This window comes from Bufo gargarizans, chromosome 6 (genome assembly GCF_014858855.1).
Source record: "Bufo gargarizans isolate SCDJY-AF-19 chromosome 6, ASM1485885v1, whole genome shotgun sequence".
NCBI lineage: Eukaryota > Metazoa > Chordata > Amphibia > Anura > Bufonidae > Bufo > Bufo gargarizans.
Window position 1 is genome coordinate 315,854,711 of NC_058085.1, and position 20,056 is coordinate 315,874,766.

The 20,056-nt window shown below is 44.4% G+C and overlaps 1 protein-coding gene across 8 annotated transcripts in view; it reads left to right on the plus strand.

The window, feature by feature from the left end:
- The first annotated feature begins 7,566 nt into the window (after positions 1–7,566).
- Positions 7,567–20,056, plus strand: part of MYPN (myopalladin) — a 152,385-nt gene continuing 139,895 nt past the window's right edge. For 4 of the 8 annotated variants that reach the window (XM_044296590.1, XM_044296595.1, XM_044296592.1 and 1 more), the window contains exon 1: positions 7,567–7,668. The gene's annotated coding sequence lies outside the window, so the exon portion shown is untranslated. Of the gene's footprint in view, positions 7,669–11,793; positions 11,901–20,056 lie in introns of those variants that run through there. The other 4 variants (XM_044296591.1, XM_044296593.1, XM_044296596.1 and 1 more) reach the window with 2 other exon arrangements.

Sequence of the window (20,056 nt, forward strand, 5' to 3'; positions counted from 1 at the left end):
TAAAATCCCTAGATCTCTCCCTGACTGCTCAGCCCATGCAAAGATCTTAATAATAGAAAATTGCATGCCCTCGTACCTAGACTGAGTGACACCTGAAAACCCTACAATAGTGAGGGGACACGACCACCGGCTCCCTGCACTTAATACGAATGGAGTCAGGGTCACCTAGAATCAAGCCAACAGGAAAACACAAATAAAGGAAAAGACTTACCTGAGGAACCAGTAGTTGCAGCATCTAGCAGTGAGCTCAATCCAGGAAGTTGTATAAACCGCAAAGTGATGCAGTATGGGAGGGGATAGAAAGGGATGCAATCAGTGCAACTAGATGACAGCTGAGAGAGGGAAACGAGATGACAAAACGAAACAAAACAAAAGAACCTCAAGCAGGAGGTACTGAGGAAAGTCTGTCAGAGCTTCTCAGAGATCTGGCGGTGACACCATCTCCCAAAGTGTATCAATAACTGTTCGGTGTCTACAGTGAAAACTTTATACATGCATACCAGATGGATCCAAAGGAGAAACTAAAAATATATATTTTCAGAAAATATATTCCACAACCAAACTTAAATACAGTATTAGGGCTTTTTCACACCACCGTATCCGTTTTTGCGAACTGCAAATTACAGATCAGCAAAACATGGATACCAGCCATGTGTGTTCTTGTCAGCAAAACAGACAAGAAAGGCTACATGCAGACGAACGTTGTTTGTTTCCGTGTCCGTTCCGTTTTTTTTTTGCGGATAGGGTGCAGACCCATTCATTTTAACACTGTGTGCTGTCCGCATCAGTATGTCTATGCATGTCCTATTTTTTTCTAGTTTGCGGACAAGGATAGGCATTATTACAATGGATCCGCAAAAAAAACGGATCCACAAAAAAAACTAATGCCATATGGAACGTCATGCTTTTTTGGGCGGATCCGCAATTTGCAGACCACAAAACACATATGGTCGTGTGCATGTAGCCAAAAGGACACGTTCTATCTTCATAATTGCGGTTTGGATGTGGAAAGAAAAATACGGTTGTGTGAATGGGTCCTAAGGATGTTGTAGGTGTCAGAGGTATAAGGCCATTTGCATTGCTGTGATTCTAGAGCCAGTACACAGGCAGATACAAGGTTCATTAAAAGGGTTACGAAGAAAAAAAGATGCTCCAGCATTTAGGGTAAAAACCTAGATGTTTTCTTTATTCATGATGGTCACAATTCACATACATAGACAGCTTCTCCCTCCACCGCTAGGTTGACATGTTTCAGACTTTTTAGTCCTTACTCGTAACTAACAAGTCCGAAACATGTCAACCTAGCAGTGGAGGGAGAAGCTGTCTATGTATGTGAATTGTGACCATCATGAATAAAGAAAACATCTAAGTTTTTACCCTAAATGCTGGGACATCTTTTTTTTCTTCGTGTTTCAAGTGAGGATTGGTCCGGTCTGTTCCGCGCATGGGAAGGATATGGTGAGCTGGAAAAACGTGTTTGTATATGCTCATTAAAAGGGTTGTCTCAACTGAGATGGTGGCATATTGTTAGGATATGCGGGTTACCGTTACTATGTCCAGGTCCTGTGAAGAAGAACGCACTGTGCAAGCACGGCCACCCTTTGTTTACTTCTCTGGGAGTTCCAAGAATAGCAGAGCGAGCGTGCACGACTATTTTAGTCCCACAGAAATGAATGTAGAGCGCAGTGCGCATGCACTCCCATAGAGGTGAATAAAGAGCACTCCACAGATGCACGGTGTGCTCTCCTTTGCTTTGGGGTCCCGTTCTGGAGATAGTTGCAGGTCCCTGAGATGTCCACACCTGTCTGGCGTTTGTGGCATATCCTAGCGACATGCCACCAATGTCTGAGATGAAACAACCCCTTTAAATTGATTTTCTGGGATTACTATGGTTTTAACAGATATGATCATGTAGTTGTACATCTTGCCCATGTTTTTTTTTCAGTTTGCAGTCTCCTGACCCATTTTTAATATGTAAACCAATCCTTCTGGTTTGTTTCCATCCTGTATGTAGCGCTTCCTGTTGTTGTATCCAACCAAACCCATAATGCTCTTCTCCACTCTCTGACACAGCTCCAGCACAGTCCCTAACAACGTCCAGCTAGTTTATAGCTCCTCCCACCCCGCTCGTTACATAGACACTCCCCTATCACTGCCCCGCCCATGGACATAACATCACAAGAAATAAGAACTCCATGGACATGGTCATGTGACCACAGCCCAGAACGGAAGATAGAAGCAATAAAGGTAAAAGAAATACATTACAAAATTATAGCTACCTTCATTAGGCCAGGCCCACCTAGGCCTTGCTTAACATAGACAGGTCTGGGGAGTGTTTATTATCAGTGGAGCACCTAGGGGATAGACCAGATAGCCAGATTATTTTTCTTCTCTGTGACTGTTTCATGTTGCCTTCTGTGTCTTGTTCTTGTTTCCCGGTGTGCTCCTGTTCTGCATTTCCCTCTGTGCAGTGCCATGGGCAGTCACTGGCTTGCTGGAGAAGAAGTGGCATTACTGATGTGAAGCATGATCTGGTCTCCTGCAGTAGGTCCTCCCTGGTTGATAGGGAACCAGGTCTTTCCAGAGGCCAAGGCAGGGGATGGACGACCTAAGTGTCAGCATAGGCTACTCAGGGCTAGGTGACTTCACCATCTGACCATGAAGATCAATTTAGACACTGGGGGTCAAAAGTGACCCAAGTGAGAGAGCTGTCACGGCAGTGAGTAAGTGCCCGGGCTCCAGAGAGAGAGAGACTCATTGCTCTTCTGATACAGGCGTCCTGAAAAGTAAAGTCAGTAAAAACCCTCAGTGAGCTATAGTGCACCCCCGCCAATGTGACTTTCCCCTTCCTTTGCACCTCCACATCCTCAACCCTAAGTTCTCAGGGTTGGCTTTGTTGAGTAAAGACACATTTACACGCGCCGCAGAGCAGCAGATTGTCAGCTACTCGTTCAGTGGAGAAGACTGTAGCATTTCCATGCAATGATCACCTTCACAGTATGTGGACGAGGGATCGCTATCGCCATCGCTCTTCATAAATCTGCATTGTTTATGGGCAGCAGATCGCTGTTTAGACACCACCATCTGCTGCTCAGAAACGATAATTTAGGTGCCTACACAGACGACAGGATCTGTAATTGGTGGCAGCTTTAGACAGGCAGATTGTCGGGAAAGAGCGTTCACAGGAATGTTGGTTCCTGATAATCTGCCAGTCTAAGGCTACTTTCACACTAGCGTTCGATCGGATCCGTTCTGAACGGATCCGATCATAATAATGCAGACGGAGGCTCCGTTCAGAACGGATCCGTCTGCATTATTTTAGCATATAACAGCTAAGTGTGAAAATAGCCTCGTACGGATCCGTCCAGACTTTCAATGTAAAGTCAATGGGGGACGGATCCGCCTGAAGATTGAGCCATATTGTGGCATCTTCAAACGGATCCGTCCCCATTGACTTACATTGTAAGTCTGGACGGATCCGCACGCCTCCGCACGGCAAGGCGGACACCCGAACGCTGCAAGCAGCGTTCAGCTGTCCGCCTGTCCGTGCGGAGGCGAGCGGAGCGGAGGCTGAACGCCGCCAGACTGATGCAGTCTGAGCGGATCCGCATCCATTCAGACTGCATCAGGGCTGGACGGAAGCGTTCGGGTCCGCTCGTGAGCCCCTTCAAACGGAGCTCACGAGCGGACCGACGAACGCTAGTGTGAAAGTAGCCTTAATCCACCTTTAGTTACCGTGTCCTCCCTTATATATTATCATATACAGCTCCATCCATTACCATTATATACACTTATCTCCCTCATTATTATATACAGCAACAGATGCAACTGTGTGTGGTCTGTGTTTGTTAAGGGAGTGTGAGGTGTGCTATGTGTTAATTTTGGTGTACAAGGGGTACAAGCTCCAGCACAGACCCCACAGACTTGAAAAAGGAGTATATTGACTCCAAAACGCGTTGTCATTTACCAATAAAAGATCCTATACATATCTACTTTGCCAGAAGGTATCACTTTTTTGTGTACTGACATAGTACACACCCCCTTAAATTGTGTTACATATCATTCCTCTGGAGAACTGGCTACTCCACCTACGAGGATTGAGAGATACCGGCGCAACGACCCCTTGTCCTCACGAGTGTTGTGCCTGCGTATGAGGTGAGCACAACCATTGATGTCCTACTTTGAAATATTTTGTAATAATAATACTACCCTATGAGCGCCTTCCCATGTTTTTTTTTTGCCATATTTGCTTAATTTTGGGGTGTGGGGATTCTGTAGGTTGGGGTGTCTATGGGCAGGGTCATAAAAAGTCTAGTATGGCATGCTTGTGCACAGCTTCTTTATAATCTCCCTGTTGCCAAATATGTTTATGTTTTAAATCACCCTCAAAGCATGGCCTGCTACATTGTGTCGAGGTCTCGTATTGAAATCAAAGCTATGCAATGAGATTATTAAATTGCACACATTAGAATTAATGGGGTTTTACAAAATAAGGCTTGTTCCACACTTGCTTGAAACGGATCCCGCAGGCTTTTCTGGCAGGGAACAGCCCGTCAGATCCATCCTTGCTGGACACAGCCGTGCGCTGAAGGCATTCCATCCAGGCCCATTCACTATAATGGGCGCCGGCGGCGATCCAGACGCAACCCGACAAATATGCCGAAGAGCGGCTGGATGAAAACTTCTGCGTACAGCGGTATTTGTCTGACCGCTCCATGGCATATTTACCAGGCTAGATTTCCACCAGGCCCCCATTGTAGTGAATGGGGCCGGATGGAATGCCGTCAGCGCATTGCTGCGCCCTGCAGGGACGGATCTGACAGGCTGTTCCCATCTCTTTAACGCAAGTGTAAAACAATCCTAAGAAAAGAAGATCTGCTTTCTATCCAGAAACTTTGCCACCCATGCCCATGGGTAGTGTCCTGTATTGCAGCTCAGTCCCATTTATTTTACTTTTTTTTCTAATTTCATTCAACTCTTTTGCATATTTTTGAAGTGGTTACCCCATAATTTATGTAAAAATGGATATCAGACATTATAGCATATGACACTACTAACAAAGCTAGAACCAGCCCTGTACCTAACATGGATCCAGAGCTCCGCAATTCATTGCTCTTCTAGATTTGTTTCAAGCAGCTCAGGGGGTAAGCCCTTTTTGATGCAGCTCTCTCCCTATCACAGTTTGGGGATATCTTTTCTCAGGGGTTGTGTCACACATCCTCTATTAGTAGATACAGCTAACAGTTGAAGGACGGAACTGATAATGTGCGACCACCTCAGTGATGCTATTGAGGTGGACAGAGAAATAAGGTTAAGAAAAAACAGACGATGGCGCTATACAGATAGATTTCCTTAACCCCTTAGGGACCCATGACGTATCGGTACGGCATGTTTCCCGAATCCTTAAGGACCCATGACGTACCGGTACGTCATGGCTTTAATTCGCGATTCCGGCGCCGCGGGGGTTAATCGGAACGGGATGCCGGCTGAAATCATTCAGCCGGCATCCCGTAACAACGCCGGGGGGGTCATTTGACCCCCCCGTATAGACGATCACAGAAAACCGCAGGTCCATTCAGACCTGCGGTTTTCTGCGTTTCCGGTCCATTCGGGTGTGCTGTGACCCGATGAACCGGAAAAAGACTGCGATCGGTGGTGTAATTTTACACCACCAATCGCAGTCCGAGGATTTGAGGAGGCGGTGCTGGCCCTGGTGCTGAACACTGCTGTCCAGGGTGCTGATTGGTGCAGGGGAGAGAGGCGCGAGATTCAAACTTCCTGCGCTCCTCTCTCCCCTCCTCTTCCTGTCCAGCACCCTGACCGTGCAGCATCGTCCAGCACCAGCTCCTGTGTCCCCCTAATCGGCATCCATCACCCTCCTGCACCCATCGCCACTCAGGTAGGTTAGGGTCAGTGAGGGAGAGGCACCGTTAGGCAGGGAAAGAAGGGAAAAGTTAGTTAGGAAAAAAAAAAAAAAGAACTTTTACACAAAACTTTTTTGATCCATCTATCAGACCCCAGAGCCCCCCCTGCCACTTGCCCCCCCCCCCCCCCCCCCTACCAGAATCAGGGCAACCCATTTTGAGTTTTGTTTGGCAGTTAACCCTTGTTTTACTCCTGGAAAAAATTGATTATATTGGAAAATTTTCCAAAAAATAGAAATTTCTAAATTGTTTCTCCATCTGCCATTAACTCTTGTGGAAGACCTAAAGGGTTAATAAAGTTTGAAAAAACAGTTTTGAATACCTTGAGGGGTGTAGTTTCTAGAATGGGGTCATTTTTGGGAGGTTTCTATTATCTAAGCCTCACAATATGACTGCAAACCTGAACTGGTCCATAAAAAGTGGGATTTTGAAGATTTCTGAAAAATTTCAAAATTTGCTTCTAAACTTCTAAGCCTTGTAACATCCCCAAAAAATAAAATATCATTCCCAAAATGCTACACACATGAAGTAGACATATGGGGAATGTAAAGCCATCACAATTTTTGGGGGTATTACTATGTATTACAGAAGTAGAGAAACTGAAACTTTGAAATTTGCTCATTTTTCAAATAAATTGGTAAAATTTTTATTTTTTTGTGCAAAAAAAATTAACTTTTTTGACCCATTTTTAACAGTGTCATGAAGTACAATATGTGACGAAAAAACTATCTCAGAACGGCCTGGGTAAGTCAAAGCGTTTTAAAGTTATGAGCACTTAAAGGGACACTGGTCAGATTTGCAAAAAATGGCCAAGTCCTTAAGGTGAAATAGGGCTGAGTCCTTAAGGGGACAACCACTTTAAGTTAACTTTATTTATACACTTTATTTATTTTTTCGATATTGCCTTTTTTTCATTTAATACACCCTAGGGTGGGTTCACACTAGCGTTATGGAGTCCGTTATGGCTTTCGGTTATAACAGGGTTATAACGGAACATAACAGAATCCATAAGACGGCTGCCCATAGACTTGCATTATGACAGAATGCAAAACGGACGCCTTTAAGAGGCATTCCGTTTGCTCTCCGTCCTAATAGAAGTCTACGGGAATCAAAACAGATCCGTCTGGTTCCCGTTATGCAAGACGCAAAACAAAGTCAGACTTTGTTTTCCGTCTTGCATAACGGGACCCAGACGGATCCGTTATGTTTACCCATAGACTTCTATTAGGACGGAGAAAAATGGAATGCCTCTTAAAGGCTTCCGTTTTGCATTCCATCCTATGGATTCCGTTTTGTCCCGTTATAACCCTGTTATAACGGAAAGCCATTACGGACTCCATAACGCTAGTGTGAACCCACCCTTATTTTGTCTTCTAAACTAAAGTAATTGTATGTCTGTCTATCAAAGAATTAAAGTTTGGGATAGCATGATAAGAAATACATCTGATTCCTATAAATTATTGTCTCTCTGACTCAGGACTAGGAGGCTTCGTCTAAATCCGTCTGTATCTCAGTTTGCAGGCCGTGTACACCACCTCTACAAGTGGTGTGTACACTTCAACTCTTGGCATCACATTATGTTTTTTTTTCCTGTGGCAGGATGAGGAGGGCACCTATAATTAGAATGCTAAAAAGGCCAAAAAAAGAAAGCAGCCATTGCTGTCCTGACAGAGGAAGGCACGAGACCAAGGACCATGAAAGAGAGAGGAAGTGCACATGGTTGATGACTAGTGTGTGCCGCCTGGTAAGAAGTCATTTTGTATTAATATAGGGGATTACGTATACGATCCACATTATTCAGCATTTACTCTATAATTGGGGTTTGTCTCTTATTATAAGATTTGAGTTATTGGAAGAAATTGTTTCTAGGAACTTGGGTCATTCCTTGAAGTGTTTAGCTAGATTTGTCCTGATGGAAGGATGAAGAGCTTGCACAAAGTCTTCCTACTTTACGTGTTTCTTAAGCGTCTAATGTCAGTGTCTTAGATATCTCTGGAAGAATCACTGTCATGGGACGTGTTTGCTTGTGTATGTTGTCTCAGCTTATTATGTGATAATGTGTTACATAATGTCTTGTAATTGTTGATTAAACGTATACATGTGCACTGTATAGCTTTCCAGCAGCTGATATACAGTGATTTTTGGGTCGGTTTTAATTTGTTTGTGCCCTTGCGCCTAACTTATGAAATGACACAATAAAAATACATTTGTGCAAGTGGCATGTGGTTTAGCTGCGGTCAAAGTACCCCAGGGGTTTGCCTGGCCGGAGTTGCAACATTTTTGCGACTTTTGTGAATGTTGCAGAAGGACAACCCCTTTAAAAGTGATCTAATCTGCAAACTTGGCCTTAATCACATGCCAATTTGGAAAGTGGCACAGGGTGGTGCAGGAGGGCAAAAGTCGCAAATTTTTGCGTAAAATGTCCAGTGCGCCAGCAATTGCAACATTTTAATGCCAGAAAAATGGCGTACAACATGTCAAAAATGTTCCCTTTTGCATTTAGGGTAAATCTGTAGCAAAGGATCAGAGGGAATTCAGTGAGTTCCTATTTTAGCTAGCAGCAGTCTCCCTCCCCTTTGACACAAATGTTTACTGTGAGGAAGACATCCATATGGCTCACCTTCTAGTGTTTCTCTACAGAGAAGGCGGTGAACTGTTAACCCAAAGTTAACTCATCTCATTGACGAGTCAGATTTTGTGTTATGTAAGTTGTCAGATACCGCAGCAGTTCATATATTGTCTTTCTTACAGAATTAAAGGGAATGTGTTATCAGAAAAGGACCTGCTGTTTAAATCACTTTTTTATGTTTGACATATTTTTAAAGAATTATAGATGATGTCTTTAATTTTCCACATATTCCATAAAATCCTGGAGTTTTCACACTGGCCACTAGGCCTAATAACAGATGCCAGTTCTTGATTTGTACAGATTATTTTACTGCAGTTACCTGCATATCTGTCATTATAATCCTGCCTGCAATGATATCACCTCTGTGTATAGATAAGACAGGATCCACCATTCACAATAGGTGATTGTCGGAGCTTATCTATTCTTTCCTTGTACAATGACCTCTGCACAAGTCACAGAGCAGCCTAGAAAACTCTCCCATAGAAGTCACTGAGGTCTCCTCCTGACCATTGTGTATATGGACCATGGAGCAGCCGTAAAGCTATTTTCTTAATGCTTTCTAAATGCTGTTAAGAACAACTAAGGCAAGATGGCCTCTCCCATAATCATATTTAGGAAATAAAATCTACAATCAGAAAATAAAACCAGATTAGAAAAAACAAAATGTGCTACTATCTGATTTTAACTGACAGAGGAAATTTTTGGTGACACATTTCCTTTAAATTGGCGATGCAAAAGTCCATTTGGCCAGTTATTATTTATACTATAGGCGCTCTGATTGGTATAGAGCAGGGGTGGCCAACCCGTGGCTCTTGAGCCGCATGCGGCTCCTTGCTTCTTCAAGTGTAGCTCTAGCAGTCAGGCGACTCACTCTCCACCCCATGATCAGATCTCTTTTCCTGATCGGGCACTGCTCCTACTTTGCAGCTCCAGCTCACTCTCCACTACGTCCTGATGCACACAGTGTGAGAACCTAGTACGTGGAGACACGTTCTAGGACCTGTCGTTGTGCTCTTCAGGTCACAGTGGGGAGCGTCTCAGACCTGCAGAGTAGCAGGAGCCCAGTGCCTGATCCGGAGAGGGATGAGAATTTTTTAAATTATAGAACTGAGGTTCTGATCTGAGCATGGGGGGGGGGGGGGTCCTTATCTGAGCAATAAGGGTCTGATCTGAGCATGGGGGTCAGATATGAGCATGAGGGAGGAAGATCTGAGCATGGGGGTTCAGATTTGAGCATGGGGGCAGATCTGAGCATGTGAGCATGGGGGTTCTTGTTTGAGCATGGGTTGGTCAGGTCTTAGCATGGGGTGGTCAGATCTGAGAAGGGGGGAGATCTGGGCATGGGGGGAGATCTGAGCATTGGAGGGGGGGGGGGGGGGAAATCTGAGCACTGAGGGTCTGACACTGGGAGTCTGATTTGTGTTGTCTGATCCGAGCATTGGGGGTATGATTTGGAGGTCTAATGAGGTTTGGGGTTCTTATTTTAGGTCAGATGAGGTTTGGGGATCTGATTTGTCTGATCTGAGGTCTAATGAAAAAAATATTTTTTCTTTTTTTCTCTGCTAATGAAAAATCTGAAAAAAATATTTTTATCAGACCTCAGATCAGATGAAAAATATTTTTTTCTCTTATTTTTCTTTGTTAAAACCTAGGTGCATCATGTAGGGCGAAAAATATGGTGACTCGTGTGTAAATGTATAGCTTGTGGCTCATGGCAGTCATACATGTTTTTATTTTGACTCTTTGTGTCTGTAAGGTTGGTCACCCCTAGTTTTTTATTAATCTGTGGAAAACAGTTAATTATTCTGTTGTGTCCAAATGATAGATTAATCAGTAACAACTAAGAGAAGTTGTAAAGTTACTTAGGTGGTTTCTTACGGTCAGGAAATCCTCATCTGTTTTCTAGCAGGCAGGTCCTGCAACCTGGAAGTCAGTGGGCGTCATGACCAACCGAGGAACCTTCATAGGAAGTGATATTAATCTGCACACATGCGCAATGCGTCCTGACAGCACCTGCCTGGTTGTACAGACAGGCTGCGGGGGCAGCCCGCCAGAATACATCCATCGATTCCCCCAGTTGCCATCTAGACAAGATTTTGGAGCTCTTCCCACCTCTTCCTCTCCAGGAAATAAATATATTTTTTATCTTTTCCAGTAATATTACTTTTAAAAGGGTTTTCTGGGATTTTTGAATAGATAACCTATCCTCTGAATCGGTCAATAGTATCTGATCATGGGCATCCAACTCCCGGGACCCCCGCTGGTCAGCTGTTTTAGAAGGCATCGGCACTCTCAGTAGCGCCGCAGCTTTCCTTAGGCCATGTGATGTCTCGTTTATCGGTCACGTGGCCTAGGCACAGCTCAGCCTCATTAAAGTAAATGGGACTGAGCTGACATACCAAGCGCAGCCGCTATCAAATGGACGACGCCATGCTTGGCAAGCTGCGAGGTGGCCGTGGCTGGGCCTCATAGGCCTCCATAGCAACTATCGGCACCCTGCGATCACATCACTGGCAGCATCTCCTTGAAAACTCCTTAGAAGCAACGGTCAGCATTGACAGCAACATCTAAGGGGTTAATCCTCTGGCATCTGAGTTTTTCAGTCCACAAAGCTCCTGCAGCGGCTGCTTGTCATTCACTGTTAATACGGTGGCTGGAGCCAATCATAGATCTCAGTGGTTCACATACTGTTTGTCATTTACATGACGTAGTGACCGCTGTGGCCAATTACCGGCCTTAGCTGTCACATTTGCATGAATGACACGTGACCACTGAGACCTGTGATTGGCTGCAGCTAGTGATGAGCGAAGTTATCAAAAATGTGATTTGGCTGCTTCTCCAAAGTTTACAAAGAAATTCGGCTTGTTACGTATTACTTTGTCACAAATTGCATTCCATTATATATAACGGGCGCAATGCTGGAGAGCGACGATCACGGGAAAGCGACGATCACGCCCCAACCCCCCCCCCACATCATTGAACCCCTCAGATGCCGCGTTCAATGCTGATCGCGACATCTGACATTAAAATTTAGGCCTTTCAGGGGTTAATCAGGATAAAAAAATTAAAAATAAATTTTCACCTTATCCATTTGCTCATGGGGAGGCCGTTGTGGCCATCTTGATTGAAGAAACTGCTCAAAAACCACGCCGTTTTTACAATCAATATGGTCGTGATGACCACTGCGAGCAAATGGTTGAGGTGAGAATGTATTTATTTATTTTTTTACCGCCATTTCAGGAAGAATAGATTTGTTAACTTGAACGAGATTCGGCTTTGTGGCGAATCACATTTTTCCCGGAAATTCAAGAAATTCAGCAGTGCAGAAGCAGTAAAGCATTTAAAAGGTGAGTGTACTTTTTTTTCTTCATTTCATAAGGCTACCTGAACTTTTGAAAAGTCTCAGACAAGCCTTTTAAAGGGACACTTCCATCAGAGAGGGGTATTTTTTTTAAACTCAATTGGGGTCATTTATCAAACTGGTGTAAAGTAGGACTGGCTTAGTTGCCTATAGCAACCAGATTCCACCTGATTGGTTGCTATGTGCAACTAAGCCAGTTCTACTTTACACCAGTTTGATAAATGACCCCAAATATTTATGGGAAACATTTTTTTTGGGCTGTTTTTATTTTTCATTTCAGAAGTATTATACCATTGAAAATGAAAGGGGTTGTGCAGTGGAGCAATATCAGATCGGCAGGGGTTTGACTCCTGGCAATTTTGCTGATCACCTGTTTGAAAGGGTTCCGGCAGTCCTACAAACTCTGCTTCCTCTTCAAAGTTTACCTGGACACCGTCTCCTTTGTCGCGGCGGCGCGGTGTAATTACAACTGCTCATCTAATTTATAACTGCTCCCTTGATGGCAGTGTCCCTTTATGTAGGAATTTCTATCCTCTGGTGACCCGCTAATCAGGTTGGCATGGTATGTACAGTACTCATGCACAATCTTAGATAAAAGCCTCTTTAAATAATATGCACAGGGTAAACGTATTTACATGAACTTATATGAAATGGTTCCTTCTACATGAGTATTATCTTGTTATTTATAAAGCAAAGTAAATATCCTCGATGAGTATCCCTTCATTTAAGAAGGTGAGCATTGTGAAGATTGAAATGATAAGGTTTTGTTACCAAATTCAAAATACATATCTTGGTGCAGTGTAAGTGTATGGAGTGGACTCACATGTACTACAGCCAGCACCCAACTGCAATGACTGGGATCGGAGATAACACCTATCCTGAACATTTAACCCCTAAGATGCCCCAATCAATTTGCAACCGCAGAATATGAAGGATTAAACAAAGGGAAGGTGCTCCCTCTTTCTTTCCATTGGAGTCCTCAGCGCAAGATCACAGGGATCTGATCAGTTGCTATGGCAGCCTGGGGTCCTGAGAAGGCTACTAGCGCTGTCATAGTGAGCTTCCTGCAAAGCCATGCCGAGGCCCAACCTGACAGACAGCATGTGAAAATCCCATAGATTGCAGTAGCTTACTATTGACAAGTGATCATGAGATTGCACATTCAAGTCTCCTAAGCGGACTAAAAATGACAGTAAAAAAAGTCAAAAAAATGTTTTTAAAGATAGAAATACAAAAATTAAAATCACCCTCTTTCCTAACTGATATATAAAAAGAAACAATAAAAAGGTACCAGTAAAACTACAGCTTGCCCCCCAAAAAAACAAGCTCTCAGTTTTGGCAATGCAAAGAAAAAACTTTTTTTTCAAAGGTTTTTATGCTTTTAAAAGCAGTAAAGCATAAACAAAACTATAAATTTGCTATCACTTTAATTGTACTAACCAGCAGAACGTGGTAAAAAAGAAAAACAAAAAACCTTGTTGGAATTGCCTTTTTTCAATTTCACCCCACAGAGAATTTTTTTTCTTGTTTTTCATTATAAGCTATGGTAAATTAAATTGTGCCATTAAAAAAACAAGCCTCTTATATGGCCATTTAAACAGTAAACAAAAAAATATATACTGTATATATGCTTCTTGGAAGGCAGTGATGAAAAAATGAAAAACGAAAAATAAAAATTGACTATGTTCTAAAGTGGTGAAATGGGTTATCCAACTGTAACAGAGTGGTCCAGATCTGTCCAACCCAGGGTGGGGGTGATGCTGGGGCTGCTGGACCCGGTCTATCAGGCTCCTGGGCCAGCAGTTCCGCTCCCACGTGCTGAGGACGACATGCGTCGACTGGGGCACACGTGACTGCTGCAGCCAATCACAGGCTGCGATGATGACCTGCTCCCGCTGTGTCACATGTGACATAACGTGATTGTGACAGTTTATCTGATCAGTGTCTTTTGTTTGTCTCCCTTCAAATAGGGGACATGGGACCCCAATTTTTTGTGGTTTGCAGGGGTCCCAATGGTTGAAACCCCAACAGGAACAGAACATATCCCGTATATAGCTGTTAAAATGTCTTTCTGGCTGTCCTTGATTTATTTTTTTACCAAAAGCTTAGAATGCTATAAAATGACCAACTATTATATTTACCTTACACCATTTACCATCTGCACACAGGATCTTTGGAGCACAGCCAGAGTGACCATTGGGTTCTTGGTCACCTCTCTTACCAAGGCCCTTCTCTTCTGATTACTTAGTTTGGTGGTGCAGCCACCTCTAGGAAGAGGCCTAGTTGCTCCAAACTTCTTCAATTTAAGAATAATGGATTCCCACTGTGCTCTTGAGAACTTTCAGTGGAGCAGGCATGTTTTGTACTCTTCTCCAGATCTGTGGGTCCACACAATCATGTTTCTGAGGTCTACAAGCAGTTCTTTCCCCTTCGTGGCTTGGTTTTTGCTCCAATGGCCATTGTCAGCTTTGAGACCTTATATAGACAGTGTCTTTCCAAATCGTATCCAAATTATATTCAGTCAACTGAATTTACCAGGGGTGAACTAAAGTAATCTGGACCAAGAGATATGGGAAGCCCAAATTTTAAGTGTGAAAACAAAGAGTCTGAATATTTATGTCCATATAAAATGTAAGTTTTTTCTTTTCCAATGCATAGTATAGCGGTGAATGGAAGGTGGCCACGTTTGTGTGGCTTGCTGTCTATTTACCGCTACGGGTCTTCCGAAAATAGCTAAGTGCCGTTGCTCAGTTACTTTTGGAGGTCCCATAGCAGTGAATAAAGAACAAGCCATGCATGCGTGGTGCACTCTTCTTAACCTCAGGGGCCCCATTCTTGAGATAGGTGCAGGTACCAACTCTGAAACCTGTTCCTATCTGACATTGATGGCATATCCTAGCCATGTGCCATCAATATCCCACATGGTAACTCCCCGTTAATCACTGCAGAACATGGCCAGCACTGCCAACTATAAGTCCGATATATTCGTATTATGCACAATCCCCCGGCCCTTCAGCTACTGATTGACAGATTTCTCCTTATTACTGTCTATATGCAGTACGCCAGTCCTTCAGGGTGAGCGAATGTGAGGTCACGGGGGTCAGTTAACAGACCGAGGGTTACTCTTAGTACTCACAGTTTGTAGTATACGCTGGGCAGGCGTACAGCAGTGATGAAGAGGCTGGCACGTAGATCCTCTGGGGCACTCTCTAGGTATAGGGACCAGGCCGGGTGATAGGTGAGGTGCCCTGGGTGTTGAAGGTTTAGCGTGGCTGTGGCAAGATCCCTTATAGTTTGTGACGCCAGTGCCGGTAACGGTGGCACACCGATTGTTAGGAGGAATAATGGAGGTACACACGATTGTAGTGAACTAGAATTCTTCTTTACTGAACAGTTCAAACTAGGTATACACTCCAAACAGTTCCATATGAAGGATATTGGTAATAAGCAGGCTTTACATAGGTGGCAGGTAGAATCCTAGCAAGATAACTCAGGGGGAATTAAACTCACAGATCAGGCTGTACTTTCTGCAGAATCCTGTCTGGCTTTCTCTAAGGCCCGTATGCCTGCTGGCTTTATCCTTGGGTAGGGAAACCTCCTCTGGTATCAATTCTCTTGCTGACAATAAACTTCTGCCCCTCAGCTTTCCACTTTGCTGGATATGATTAGCACTGCTCTGTACTTTGCAAGGTGCAGGATAACTTCAGGAGGAAACTTCCTCTCTTGGATTTACCGTATTTTTCGCCCCATAAGACGCACCTTTCCCCCCCAAAAAATCGGGGGGAAATGCCCCTGTGTCTTATGGGGCGAATGCTGACAATTTAACATCGCTGGATGCGATGTACAGTGAGCGGGGGCCGGGGGAGGGACTGGGAGGAGGAGCTGGGGGCCGGGAATAGTGGCGGGGCGGTGCAATCAATGTACTATAGCCCCGCCCCGCCGCTCCGGTATACGAATATTAAATGTCTTATTCAATTAAATTGTATTATACATGCCCCCTCACTCCTATATTGCTAATCGTACCTTAAATCCTATTCCTAGGTGCTGTAATACAGGCTGGGCGGGCGGCAGCGTAACTCCTTGATGTCACCTGCCTGCGCCGCCTACTTTATGAATGAAGCAGGCGGCGCAGGCAAGTGACGTCAGCGAGTGACGCGCCGGCCGCCCGGCCTGCATTACAGCACCTAGGAATAGTATTTAAGGTACGATTAGAAATAGAGGAGTGAGGGGGCATATATAATACAATTTAATTGAATAAGACATTTAATATTCGTATACTGGGGGCGGCGGCGGTGGCGGCGGCGGCGGGGGGGGGGGGGGGGGCTAGGCGGGTTTGGATGTTCGAGCTGATCCGTGGATGGCACAGTTAAGGGGGGGGGTGTATGTGGATGCCACTGTTATGGGCTGGGGGGCTGTGGATGCCACTGTTATGGGCTGGGGGGCTGTGGATGGCACTGTTATGGGGTGGGGGGGGTCTGTGGATGGCACATATATAACAGTGCCACCCACAGATCCCCCCTGTAACAGTGCCAGCCACAGATCCCCCCCTGTAACAGTGCCACCCACAGATCCCCCCCCTGTAACAGTGCCATCCACAGATCCCACCTGTAACAGTGCCATCCACAGATCCCCCCCCTGTAACAGTGCCATCCACAGATTCCCCCCCTGTAACAGTGTGTCAGTCATCCACAGATCCCCCCCATAAGTGTCCGTCATCCACAGATCCCCCCATAACAGTGTCTGTCATCCACAGATCCCCCCATAACAGTGTCTGTCATCCACAGATCCCCCCCATAAGTGTCCGTCATCCACAGATCCCCCCATAACAGTGTCCGTCATCCACAGATCCCCCATAACAGTGTCTGTCATCCACAGATCCCCCCCATAACAGTGTCTGTCATCCACAGATCCCCCCATAACAGTGTCCGTCATCCACAGATCCCCCCATAACAGTGTGTCATCCACAGATCCCCCCATAACAGTGTCCTTCACAGATCCCCAGTAATAGTGCCACCCACAGACCACCATTAGTTCCAAACCCACCAAAAGCACACCTTTTGGTTAAAAATAATTTTTTTCTTATTTTCCTCCCCAAAAACCTAGGTGCGTCTTATGGGCCGGTGCGTCCTATAGGGCGAAAAATACGGTAGGTTAGGAACCTGGAATATCTAGCTGCATGTTAGAAGCTGATACTCAGCTACTACATGACTAAAGTGAACACTGGCCTCTAACACCCTCTCCCTGGACTGGACCTGTCTATATACACTAGGGGGTTTCCTAGCTCCCTCTACAGCTTAGGAGGAAAAACTACACCCCTAGTAGGCCTGGTACACAGGAAACAACATGAAAATATGCATTACAATGCAATACAAAATACCATGACTATGTTCCACAAGAGGTGGGGAACAACATGACCCAATTGACCCTTGAGTAGTGCCCACCTTTACGTAGTGGGACACTACACATATGCAAAAAGCTGTCAGTCAGCTACTGGACAGCAAAGGGGGACTGCTTATCACAAATATATTGTACACCTCAATGAGAGCCCTGGGCCGTGCTCTTCAAAGATTAAGATACATGTTCTCCCAAATTTAAGGAGAGAAGGTAGGTTATTGGTGGCTCACCTGATCAATACAATGTGTAGGTGCTCTGGTTCTGGACTGATTCACCCAATCAGAAAGGCGGTTTATAACAATAAAGGTATATAGTGGAAAACCGGCACTCTACATCTATCAGTAATGCTAAGGAGGCAATGTACACGTAGGATAGTAAAATATGTATTTATTTTTATAAGGGTACGTTTTAAGAGTGGAGAATAAAAAGGTAGAGGTTCTAAAAATGTGGAAGTCCCAAAAAATGAGGTTCTCAAAAATAAAAATGATGTTTTGCAATATACAGCATTGAAGGTGCACAATAACAAAAATATGCAGAGTGGAGATGTGACAATGCAGTGATTGTCTGGTAGCGGTTTCCACCTTCAGTGGGTACAGTAAATGGCTGTGTCCATTTGTGTACAGTCCATAAAAATTGTCTGTCTGTACCACCGGTGTTGGTCACATAGAAAGTATATAGTATATGGATAGAGCGGTGAAAAGGTAAAAAGGATAAAAATATAAAATACAAAAATATATAAAAATATATATAGGTGGTATGTCAGTCGGGTGCTGTACTTAGTGTGGCGTCCCACACATTAAAGAAGACTGCACCCTGACTGTTTACCTTCTTTGCGAGGTGTCCTGTGTTTGTTTTCCCGGTCTTCTCAGCGTGCCACGTGGATATGACGTCACTTCTTCGGCGTCTCACGTGTCTTTGCCGGACTTGGTTTTGAGATTTTCGTTGGTGGTCTTTTTCGATCCGGAGGATTCAGATGGAATTCGTTATTCGGAAGCGCTTCCAGGATAAGGTTCTTAGCAGGTTTTAGAGGGAGGTGACCGGATCAAAAAAGACCACCAACGAAAATCTCAAAACCAAGTCCGGCAAAGACACGTGAGACGCCGAAGAAGTGACGTCATATCCACGTGGCATGCCGAGAAGACCGGAAAAACAAACTCTCCAGAGCGCAGCAAGGCTGCTCCAACAGCCAGGACACCTCGCAAAGAAGGTAAACAGTCAGGGTGCAGTCTTCTTTAATGTGTGGGACGCCACACTAAGTACAGCACCCGACTGACATACCACCTATATATATTTTTGTATTTTATATTTTCATCCTTTTTACCTTTTCACCGCTCTATCCATATACTATATACTTTCTATGTGACCAACACCGGTGGTACAGACAGACAATTTTTATGGACTGTACACAAATGGACACAGCCATTTACTGTACCCACTGAAGGTGGAAACTGCTACCAGACAATCACTGCATTGTCACATCTCCACTCTGCATATTTTTGTTATTGTGCACCTTCAATGCTGTATATTGCAAAACATAATTTTTATTTTTGAGAACCTCATTTTTTTGGGACTTCCACATTTTTAGAACCTCTACCTTTTTATTCTCCACTCTTAAAACGTACCCTTATAAAAATAAATACATATTTTACTATCCTACGTGTACATTGCCTCCTTAGCATTACTGATAGATGTAGAGTGCCGGTTTTCTACTATGTTCTCCCAAATGATTGCACATTAAAGGGGTTGGCCCATCTGAGACATTGATGGCATATCACTAATATATGTCATCAGCATCAGATAGGTTTTGGTCCCACCTCTGGGACCTACTCCTGTCTCCAGTTCGGGGACCCTGAGGTGAAGGGGAACATACCGCACATGCGTGACCTGCTTTAGTGGGAGTTCCAAAAATTGCTGAGTAATTTGCACGGCTGTTTTCAGAAGTCCCATACCAGTAAAAACTGGTTGGCTCTCCGTTCACCTAAGATGTGCCAAAACTATTAAGACTTGTGCCACTTAAGGGGAATCTGTCACCGAATTTCTTTATATAAATCCATCTCACATGGTAGATTTGTGCTTGTCAGTACATTCTAATGCTCTTTCTCACATATCAATCTGTTCCCCCAATTCAGGGAAATCAGCCTTTTAATAATATGCAAATTAACCCCTTTGGTGCAAAGAAAGAATTGCTTTTGCACCCAAAGGCTCCACTAATTTTCTTCCAGGCTGCAGCCCCACCGCTATGACTGACAGATCCATGCTGATGTCCGTACTGATGCCTGGCACTGACGTCTCGCTGCAGCATGTTAGGTGCGCGCGCAGTACATGGCTGGAGACCACCGGGCAGCTATTTGTCTGCGCATCTGCTCGGCAATAACCAGACATGAACTGCGTATGCGTTGAACATCCTGCCATGAAAATTCAGGGCCAATCATGAGTACATCTTCACTGTCTGGCTCTGGTGGGGGCGCAGCTGGGAAAGAAGATGAGTGGAGCCTCTGGTGCAACGGCAATGCCCTCTTGGCACTTAGGAATAATCTGCATGTTATTAAAGGCTGATTTTACAGAGTAGGGGGATCAGATTGAGATGGTGGCAAAAGCATTAGAATGTGCTGACAAGTACACATCTGCCATGTGAGATGGGTTTATAAGAAGGTATGAGGTGACACATTCCCTTATATAATTCTGGTGCACCATTCAGGGTTCCTATTAAGACTGACACCAATCTTAATACAGTCCTGATCAAAAGTT